We start from the raw sequence: 11,940 nt of genomic DNA on the forward strand, positions 1-11,940 counted from the left end.
TATTTTTTTGTTTCATTTCAAAATATATTATTCTTTCCATCACATTCCTTCTGAACCAAAAGTTGGAGGAGGGCCGAGTGTTTGGGGTGAGAATGGGTAGGTAGTAGTATTGGGAAATGGCTTAGCATTTACTTACTTTTAAAATTAGAGTTCAAAAGGGTTTTTGTTTGTTTGTTTTTTTCTCCTTTGGTGAATGTTACTTTGCTGAGTGAATTGGACTTTCCCAAAATGAGAATTCGAGATGGCAGCTCTTCAGGGAAGAGATAATGGAACTGTAGCAATGAAATCTAGGGTGGTTGCAGTCTCCTCTGAAGAACATCCATAGTGCCTAACACACAAGAGTTTGACCAATGCCTCTGGGTAGCACTGGAAGAGCTGCAGAAGTAGGGAAATATTTAAAAGATCTTGTGGGATGGAAAAATTTGTTCTGAATGAATTCAGAACCCAGGGTCTGGACTCTTATATACATTTGTATCACATTCCTTGACTATTTTCTGCTACCTGAGGAAATTTTGAGCATCCATTCATGCTAAAAGGTGGTGTTTAAACCACTTTGAACCATGTAAGACTATGAGACTATGATTTCTCTGATTTATGATTACTTAAAAAGTAGATTATCATTATAGCAGTTGATCTAAAGGGAAAATAAAAATAATACCTGAAGACACCTATGGGCAGAGAACAATCCCATGTCAAAACTGATTCCCTTGACTTTTCCTGAAGATCTATCTATATATCCATACTTATAACCATATCTGTATCCATCTGTATCCATGACCTATCCTTGGTCTGTCTATCTACATTATTCATCTATCTATCTATCTATCTATCTATTTATCTATCTATCTATCTATCTATCTATCTATCTATCTATCTATCTATCTATCTATCTACTATCTATCTACCTACCTATCTATCTTCTATTTAACCTATCTGTATCCTAGATTGATATAATAAAAAAGGTACCCCTTATTAAAAGTAATACAATAAATATGTACTTCTAACTAAACATACTGGCACATTGTAATCACTCAATAAGTGCTATATACCCACAAGCACTGCCCACCAACAAATGCAAAGAAGTAGTATTACTAGATATGTGAAAATGCTAATATATATTTAGCACTTTAAATTATTCTGAATATAAATATATATAAAGGGCAACCCCTTAGGGCCTCTTGGAGGGAGGTAAGCATTTTTATTTAAATGTTGAAGATAAAATGAAAGGAAAAGCCTGGCAGTAAATATAAAAGCACATACCTACTTGAAAATTCCTTCCCACTTATTTCACTGTCCAAATTAATTAAGAGAATATTCTTATTGAAAAGGTTATTTTTTCAAACTACTAGTGCTTATCCGTAAAGATCATTTGCATGATCCAAAAATCAGATGCATTTTATAAGTGTTTTTACCTTCATCCAAGCTCATCTATAAGAACTATACTGAATAAAAAAGGGACCTGCGAGTATATTATATTTGAACTGCATTTCCAGTTTTTCTTGTGTATTTTACTTCCAATAGTATAACACTCTCTCCTCTAAATAAAAATACAATGACAACTTGGAAAACCGTATTTTAAAAAATACTTTAAAATTACAATTCATCTTCCTGACATAGTTATATAAAACCTGAGCACTATTAAATCAGTTATTGACAGTCAGTCCTGAAAGGTTTCATGATTTCCAAAATGCAAACACGTTTCTGCTTTCAGATGGAGTATTGCCAATGTGCCAAGTACTCTTTCATTCTTATAAAATTAATAACAAAAACAACTCTTTGTAATCCAATTCTACACAAGTTCTGTATAAACTTGGGTTTTTGGGTGTCAGGAGGTCAGGAAAGTTCACCCGATTTATTTCCGCATCATGCATCGCTGTCTATAGAAGAGGCCAAAGCTTTTCATTCGAACTTTGGCAAGCTTCTTCCTCCTTCGCAGGTGGTGATGTAAACAGGGAAGAAGATGAGGGGTGTGTCCTGGGGCATTTTCTTCCCCAATGTCCTTCTTCCTCGCTCTATGTCAAGGAGTGAGAGGAGTAAAAGACTTGAAGGTTAGTTTAAGAGAATCTGGATCAGGCCATGGTGAGCATGGAAGATGAAATGATAATGGGGAAAGTGAGATGAGGATATATTGGAAAATAAAATAAGAAAATAGTCACAACCGATGCATTCCCCTTCAGCCTCTGTATATACAGCTTGTTTGTTTTTGACAAGGTATCAGGAATAAAAAAGTACCTTAGGTCAATTAGAGTTATCCCAGATCCTAAAAAGAAAAGAAAGACGGGGGAGGAAAGCATTTCCCTTATAACCTCCCACCTTCTTTATTTTGGTACATTGCCCCAGGGAAGGATTATGACCCAGTGGTCTTGCTCTTTATAAATGCATCATCTATTCTTATATAAATATGAACTGCATTTGGCTTTTTGGGTGTCACACAATTAGCAAATTAGTTGTTCACTAAGGGTATTCATCTAGGTTTTACAGCACTTTTCTCACCTTAATTTTAGAATATTATATGCAAGGGGAAAATTGCCTTCTTTTTTATTGCACTCATTGAAATCCCTTCTCTTAATGCTAGGCTCTGGAGTTGCAGTGGTAGTTAGTTCTGCCACCAGAATATCAGCACTCTGAATGGAATTTTGAAAATTACAAAAACTGCACAGGCATATAGTAAAATTGATCGTTTCCTCTATATGATAAATGTACCCTTATTCTGAAGCTTATGCTTTCTTTCTCACATAGTCCCCATTTCAATTCAATTCACTGAATTTATTACAAGTACAGAATGGAAATTAGAAACTTCCTTCAAGGTTTCAGATCTTTTGTGTGCAATATTTATGAGAAAGAGCGCTTATCTGCTATTCTTTTATGTGTGAGAATTAATGACTTGAGCTCATGTTCTAAGAAGTTAAGCTGTTCATTTGTACTTATATGTGCAACTATGAAATACAATATTAATGTCCAAGACAATCCTGAAGTATAAGAGGGTTTTTAATTTTCATGTTTAAAAACATAATTCTTTCTAACATGCTGTATTTCCAAAATGCAATATTCCAAGTATGATGTCCGGAGAGGCTCAGATGCTGTGCGGCATCTCTCTGGCACAGCTATGTTGAAATTTTGCCAAGGGACTGTCATCCCTATGGAATTTGACTAATGAATCTTGGGTTATTTAAAGACAAAACAGAAGACTTTAAAAATTCCATTTCTCTAAGACTTATATGATTTACCCATTGAAGAAAACGTATCTACTCTTTCACCAGCAAATCAAGAGTGGTTAACCATTCTTTGCTAGAGTGATTTACCAGTTATTACCAGTGGTTGTGAGGTACTAAAGATCTGTGCAGTATGTGTCATTTCTGGAGAACTGGAGTAGTGATTTGAACACATCTGTCACGCTTTGTCCATCTCATTCATTGAGAGAGTTGTACAATGAAATGCCACTTTTTGAGTTGATTAATTAATTTTGGGGGTCACCTTCCTTTGTTATTGAGACCTTGATTAATTTCCTTCTCTTTAGAGAGGAGCTGTATAAAGTAATAAATATGTTCATGCATTTCTAACTGTTTCTCCAGTATTTGTTTTTTACTTGTCAAGGCATTAATCTTCTACTTAGCCTTACACTCAAGCCAAAATTATGTGAGTCCAGAACCATAGCATAATATTATGAAGGTAAATGCATATATTCCTTAATGTTCCAGTGATAGTTTTAAATATTTATATAACTTGGAATAACCACCATAAATGTTATTGATGAAATTATAAAAATCAGGTTTAGGATCAAAACACAATGGCAATGCTAATTTCATAGTAAAATGAGATCCTGCAAGCAAAGTTAATATTACCCATCTCAATAGCAGTGGGTCATTATATAGTTTAATTAAATTAGTCCTGATTAAGTAGAGTCAATCCATTGTAGGTATCAGTTGACATAATTCATGGATATTTACAGTGGATAGACTTATTGAAGATATATGGTGAGAAATATTTTATTTAACACTTATTTACACTAGCTTAGTTTTACAACTTAAAATCATATTTTACTTTGCTCAGGCAGTTTGTGCTCATGCACACACACACACATTGTAGTTAGTTTATGTCTTGCTACTTTAACAATCAGTTACTGCTCTGGTGAAAGCCTAAAGCTTAATCCATTAAGAGCCATTCAGAACAAAACAAACAAACAAAGCTTTAACCACTTCAGTAACAACAGTGCAGAACCAACAAGCAGCCTTCTTAGAAAACCTTAGCAATTTTAGGATCAATAGTCTTATACTGGATGCCTCTAAGTGATGAAAGTCAGAAAATTTGTGCTGTCAGGTTTTAGGGAATAAAACAAGATGCAGAAATGTCTGGGACAAACATGGTTACAAATTTGGTAAGTGTTGTTGTAGTATGTAGTCCAGAGGGCTGATTTAAGTCCTATCAGCAGTCACAATGACAAAAATCTTAATTCGAATATTATATTGAACTGACAATTAGACTTATGTGTCCTGAAAGTTGACAGTGTTAAATGTCTTTTAATGTCTCTCCAAGTTCCACTACTTAGAACTGTATGGTTATTTCTTCTAATTAATGTAAATGAAATATTTGGTACATATATATACGCATCTATATGAAAAATTATAAATTTTCTTTGAAAACAAATCTTACCTAGTATCTTTATATTAAAGTTTCAAAGAAAGCTTTATAGTCTGTTTAATTCAGGGCTACAGTTTGAACAATAAAAATAACACATTGATATACGAGAGGAGAAAAATAAACATTTTTCCCACAAGATTAAAAGGCTGTTCATTTCCTTTAAAAATTATTCCATTGTATATTATCCTTTGTGCAAAGCCCATTAGCTTCCTTTATACATCCTCGACTCTTAAATAATACACCCAGTGCTAGAGCATATGTTTTTTTGGAGAAAATCTACAGTCATTCCATAGAAGTAAAAAAAGTCCTCCTACATCTTTTGTATTCATTGCATTATCCTTTTCAGTTTCACAAAACAATCTTAAAATACTGTATCTCATGTAGTTAAAGTTTTAAAAATGCCTTTAGATTTATAGTTAATTATAAACTCAGTAATGAAATAGGAGTATTATTTATTATTTATCCCAAAATGTCAGCTGGTTAGACTTTACCCACAAATTATCTGGAGGCATTAAATTATATACCTTCATAGGTAGTCAACAGACCCTGTTGAAATTGCCTGCGGTATGTTTACAAGCTAATTTGTTTATTGAATTTTGTCTACTCGTTTATGTTTCAGTTTTTTTCAGCAGATTTTCACTAAAGAAACATACTTAATATAAGGAACTTATAGGAGAAATCTTTTTTGTTTTAATAATGTGTTGGATCAATAGCAGAATGATCTCTTTGCTGAATGTTATCCAATGACATTGACCATCAACATTTTACAGACTAAAGAAATAAATTACCCTGCAATACCATTAAAATGCATGATTTTTCCGTGTGTCAGGAATGCTGTGCAGTTTTGTCTGGATTCATTAAGACGCTCACTGCATAAGTGCGTTTGCCAACCGGGATGTGGGTGGCTGTAATGGCAGCATGTAGGTTTGTATGGAAAACAAGTATGGCACTGTGAAAAATCCTTCTCTCACCTTACAGATACCTGTGCGGAGAGCTTGGGAGGCATTTCCATAGGCTCATTATCAAGTGAATGTGAAAGCCCCCATTCACTGGAAAGCAAAGGTAAGTCTGAAAAAATTCCCTGAGGAGAAAGAAAGGGGGTGGGGTGGGGGTGGGGTAAAATCACCTAGCCTTGAAGCAGCCTAACCAAGTGACAGACACGTAGACATCTCTGATGCTGCCAGAACAACACTCTGCACAGCTCACCAGCAAGCAATTTGTCACTGAGACAAGAATATCCTCCGCAATTTGGCATCAGGGTCCTTGGACAGCCAACTGCGCCTTTACAGCACGAGACGTGCTATTCCGCAACTGGGAAGACGGGAACCAAGGTTCTCGTTATTAGGTCCAAATGTGTTATTTTATGAAAACCATATCTTTGATCATGAGCAACATAGAGCTAGAACAGTAGGGATTGATAATAACTGGGAAAAATAAAATAAACAAATTGAGAAAATATACCCTTGTGTATTTTTGAGGTACCCTGTGTGTCAAGAAGATTTCATGATGATTCTCAATGCACCTGGCATTTTATGGCACACAGTCCTAAAATATTTCATAGAAATCATGATTCCATAGGTGTAAGAAGGAACTGGGAAGATTTTTGGTAGCAAACAATTTTTTTTTAGCAGAATGTACTCTTTGTTTTGTTTTAGAATTTGTGTTTGCATATGGCGTGTTTGATTAATACAACGCTGGTACAAATCTTGTCTTATGATGTGAAATAAAACAAAGAATTCAAGGTAAGTTGGGTTATAAATGTGCAAAGGAAAGACCCTTTACTCTTTACATTGCTACTCTGGTAATCTATTATAAAAGTGCAGTAAAGGAGAGAAGCCAGGGGCATAGGATAAAGGTATCTGATAAATAAGCAAGTAGTGTTCCCCTTGCCAATTACTTGGCATCTTAATTTGTAATTAATGCCACAGTAATGAAAAAAGTGGTAGGCACGAAAATTGGGTCTTTTGTGCATGCTATACAGAACCAAACACTCATAAAAATCCAGCTCAAAGCTGCCCCAGTTTGGCTCTCTCCACAATCAAATTTTGCTAGAGAATTAGAACAATCCCATAGGGTATGTGTGTGTGTGTGTGTGTGCGTGCGCTACAATGTATTATATAAGAGTGACATCAGGTAATTGTGGTACAGCTGTCTCTATCACACAAACAAGGGTGTCCTTCATTCCCCAGACATGATGGAATCTTGTAACCAATCCTGCCAGGAGCTAACATCACAGTATCTATTATATTTTCACCAGTTGTCCTATGAAGCACTTTAGCTAACCGCGGCTAAAGTGACTGGGATAACTGTCTTGCAATGCATAGTGTATTTCCCAGGAGCTTGTATAGTTTGCTTTAAGCAAACTTGCAGGAAATACTGTAAGTACTTAAGAGTTAAATAATAGTGAAAATCATAATTTTAATAGACATTTTAAGAAGTGGAAAAGAATGTAATATAAGCACTTCTGATACCATTTGAAATACAGCTTAAGTTTCAAAAATACCCAGCTACTATTATAACACCACTACCTAAAATACAAAATTATGTTTTCCCTAGCTAGTCATATAATCTGGGCAGAAGTGGATGGTTTAGAGTTGGGGGTTGGAGTAAGGAGATGTGTATTTATGCAATTGTGGCACTGTGGAAATGGTGTTGGGAGCTAGAGTATATAGACTAGCTATGTAAGAGGAGGATAGAGAAATAAAAAGTTCTAAGATTTATATCCTTTGAAAGGTAAGGTACAAAGAAAGGGGAGGACAGAGGTGCATATGAGGAGAAAGTATTCAAGGATGGAGGGTGAAAATTGCACTGAAGACCATAAAGAAACCTAACCCCTACTTTTCTGAGCTTGGCATGTGGTGTTTTCCTTGCAACTCCCATTAAAGTCAATGGGAATCATGCAGCTAAACCCCTGTGTAACTCTTTGACAATTTACTTCCTGGAGTCTGGAAAAGAGTCCTACCTACTAAGGACAATTTACTCATTTTAGTTTGTGCCTCCCATACAAAGATGAATTTGATAGTACATAGCAGGAGAAAAAGAGAGACTGCATTTAAGATTTTGTTATTGCAAAGAAATCATCATCGAAAAATGTCACCTAAACTCTCACCTTGTTTAGCAACAACAATAAACAGAGAAAAGCAATCCAGTGAAAGAATACGAAAAGAAGTATGGACTTGATTACCGGCAAAACGGTGATTGCTAGTATGAGGGTATTCTTTTTTTCTCTCCCCATTTTAAATTTTCAAGCTTTGAACACAATCGCAGGATAATAAGAATACAGCACGATTCTCAAGACACCAAATTGAAGCTCCTGATTACTTGCTTTCTCTCGTGAGCCTCAAGTTGTACATATGTAAATACAGCTATGGTAGCCTTACAGAAATCTTTATTAATACAAATACAGTGGGGGTTACCCCAAGCTCTAGGTAGAAATATAGATGAAATGACAGATGGGCTATGCCACTGTAAAGTAATAACTCTGCACAAGTGTACCGTATCTTTTGTATATTATTTGAGAGCTATAGAATGCACATGTTAAAAAGTGTATGGTTTTTACAAGCTCTTACATGAACTTTGAAGTCAGAAAACTGTCATTGGTCTTCAAAGTCTTTATTTTCATTATGTGGTTCCACATGTCTTTACTCTCAAAGGATGTCTTTATTTCAGTGCTATATGACTTTACTGATATAATTTTTATAACTGCACAATCATATGTGAACTGAAGATGTGGCTCCTGTGTTTTCTGTTTCTCTTGTCTGAGACTTGTTTTGTGATTTGTCCTTTGGAGGGTAAACCATAAGAAAGACCTTTCAAGGCTCTGCTCTTTAGTGTGTGAGCAGCGACAAATCTACAAGCAATTGCTCTATACTAATTGATTATGAGGAGATATACTTTCTCAGGTTTTTTGGGTAAATGAGTACTTCTTTGTTTAAACTTGTAATTCAGATTAGATAAGCACACTTAACTGCAGCAGACTTGAAACCATTGCTCTCTGTACCAGTTAGCAAATCCTGAACTTTACCACTTTACCAAAAAGACATAGGTCCACATTTATGAATGCTTTTGAGCATTAGAGTAATTATATCACCAAACCTACCAATGAATTTCTGATAGACATCTCAATAATTTTCCACAAGTAAAAACCTTTCCTAAAACACACTATTTTTTTTTTACTGTAGAAATAATACATACCCATGAAATAGTGATTTGATGTATGAGAACATTTAAGGGAGATACATGTTTTAAAACAGAATTTAAATGTTTCTGATCTAAGTCCTTGATTATAAATAATGTTGATGGGTTTTGGCTGTGTGAGAACTTGTAAAATCTGATTTTCTTCGAGGTGGAGATTGAGAATTCACAAAATAATGAAAAGCATGTGTTGTTGTTAAAACAGATGATAGTACTATTATAAAATGATAGACAAAGATAAATTTTGGACATTAAATTTCTGTGTTTTAGTTTAAAAACTCACAGCTGGCTTATGTTCTTTCTTAAATTCCAAGGCATTCATTGTTTGCAACCAGATCATATATCCTTAACCAAATACGCATTAAAAGATTTCTGTTCATAAATTACTTCTGAATTGAACTTAGCCCACAAAGCTCTTTGGTTAGCTATTAAGTTTTTTCATTTTTTTCTTCTAATTGAACATGGTCTAGTTTACAGTATATTTATAGCCAGCAGGAATAAATTAACATCAGTATTTAAAGCAAAAGAAAGCCAGGTTTATGCCAAGGTTATTACAGTGACAATGTCATTCATGATATTACAGAAACTTTTTTCTGTATTACAATGCTATTATTTCATTTTGGACAGAAACCTGAATAATCATTAACACATTTCATGCAGTGAAAGATTTACAGGATCATGTCTTCTAGGTCTCTCATTTTGGGAATTTTATTTGCTATGATCTGAAAAAATTAGGCACTTTTAATTGACTCAGTTCTAAAATTAATCTTTTTATTTATGACTTGTTTTTCTGGGAATTTTCTATAAACCAGTGTTTGCTGTTACTGAAGTTTAAGGCATTTTTCAATATTCATTTTTTTCCAAGTCCCCTCCACATGGTTAAGAAATTATGACTTTGACATGACATCTTTGCAGCTTTTATGTAGTATATGTAGTAGAGGAAAGGCATGCAGAAATAAAAAGATTTCCTTCCAATTTCTCAAAATCACATATTTCATTTCTTGCATGTGGGTTTTTACACACACACACATAGACTGTATTACCTTTAATTCAATTAGAAACATTTAAAATATATTTTTCCCTAAAACATTTCCTCAGTCCCAGGGATAGTATTTCCTGAATTCATTTCATTACCTGTAATAGGAAATTACAAAAATAGTCTCACTAAAAGGTCTGAGTCAGAAACTAAGCAAATAACTGTGTAGTCAAATATTGTCAAATGAATGATCATATCCATAAGGTTGAACTTGTATACATTCTTTTCTTTACTGTGACCAAACTTCTCTTTTCATATATCCTTATTTATCTGTATTTCTTCAAATAGTACACTTGGATAACATTTTGGAAATAAATATGTTTGGAAAGCTAAGGCATGGGAGAAGATAATTTGGGGTAAGGGACTCAATCTGTGAATGATTTTGATTCTCTGGCTCCAGAGTTATCTGTGGTTTCTCATATAATAAATTTCTGATGCTCCACTTCAAAGATTTGAGGACTGAACTTTTCTTTGCTGTATAGCAAGCAAAGGAAGCCACTGGAAAATAAGCTGGGTAGTCTAGAGCAAAAGGTCACCCAACATTATACATGACTGTTTGGGACCAAAGCAAGGAAAAGGAACCCTCCCAAGCAGTGTTAAGGTATTTGTTCTCTCCTTAGTGTATGTGCAAAATATGCAACTTCTTTAATATTAAGGGGATTCAAGCATGGATATTGAAATAGGAAGGGGTTTTTAAGATGAAAATGGACCTTGAAATTTTCAAAGAAACCCCAGGATGGTAAGAATAAAATGCGTTTCAAATAGTAACATTTTTGAGGCTTAAAGATGGTAGAACAAAATGGAAAAAAATTTTGTACAGTTTTAAAATATGTAAAGAACTAAGGCAATGGTTCAGGTGAAGTACAACACAATTTTCTTAATTATTTAAGTGTAAAAAGCACATAATTAGTAAGTTCATTCACGGTCTTTCAAGAGGCAGAGTTGGGCAATGGAAAACCAACAGATAGTCTTCTGTTTTCAATAATTTGTTAAGTAAATTTGAGTAAGTCATCTAACTGTTCAGGGCCTCATATTTCTTCATTTGGAAATGGAAATAAATAGAGCCCATTCAATTATCTTCAAGGTCCTTTGGAAGGTTAATATTGCATGGTTCTATGTTAAAGTTATAGTTGTAAAAAGAATCAAGATTTTAACATTGTTCTTACAGAAGGAATGCAAGATTATTTCTGATACCTCACTCTTTGTTGTTTGACCTCTTGTATTTGGAAATGGTATATTCCATTTTTTATGATGGCTTCATTCATTTACTTATTTGTTCATTCAAATATATTTATTGAATATTGACTAAAATTCATGCTACAAGTCAAAATACTCATAGCCTGGTGAATGAAAAAATAAACCAAAAGCGACAACCCATTAGGACAAGGACTATGGTAAATGTCTGCCAAAATTTCTATGTGAACAAAGAGGATGAACTCCTAATTTTGCCTCAGGAAGACTAGGAGGCTCCATAGAGCATAGAGGTAGTGACCACTGAACTAGCTTGACAATAAGGATGGGGCAACTTCCAACTTCTTACTAATATGTCTGAGTTTGCCACAGCAGGGCTCAAAGTTAGTTCATGCTTTTCAGAAGCCCTTGGCTTTAAAATGTTCCTCTCTTTCAACTTTAAAGTGTACGTTATTATGAAGTTCTGCTTGTATAAATTTGTTTTGATATTGAATTTTCTCTCATCTTCTTTTACATGGCATAGGGAAGAACGGGGGAAACAGTAACTGCTATGTTAAACATAAATCTGAGATTAATCTCATGACTGCTTTTCACCATCTCATGAATGTTTTTTGAATGACTTGTCTGTGTGTATAGAAAAGTAAAGTAAACGTAAGTTAAATAAATGTCATTATGAGAATTTCATGGTATCTTTTGAGATAATAGAGAACCTGGCACATCAATAAACCCATGTAGGAAATTCATACTCAAATTACTTTAAATGTTTGAAGGGATTCTAAGGCTTTCCAAAAATGGCTAAATATACAAGTATTTCCTCCTTTCTACTATATAAGGCTTTTGGAAGATTCTCTTTCAAGCAGAGATGAAAAATAAGCAGAGGA

Source organism: Dasypus novemcinctus, chromosome 3, assembly GCF_030445035.2.
Source record: "Dasypus novemcinctus isolate mDasNov1 chromosome 3, mDasNov1.1.hap2, whole genome shotgun sequence".
Taxonomy (NCBI): domain Eukaryota; kingdom Metazoa; phylum Chordata; class Mammalia; order Cingulata; family Dasypodidae; genus Dasypus; species Dasypus novemcinctus.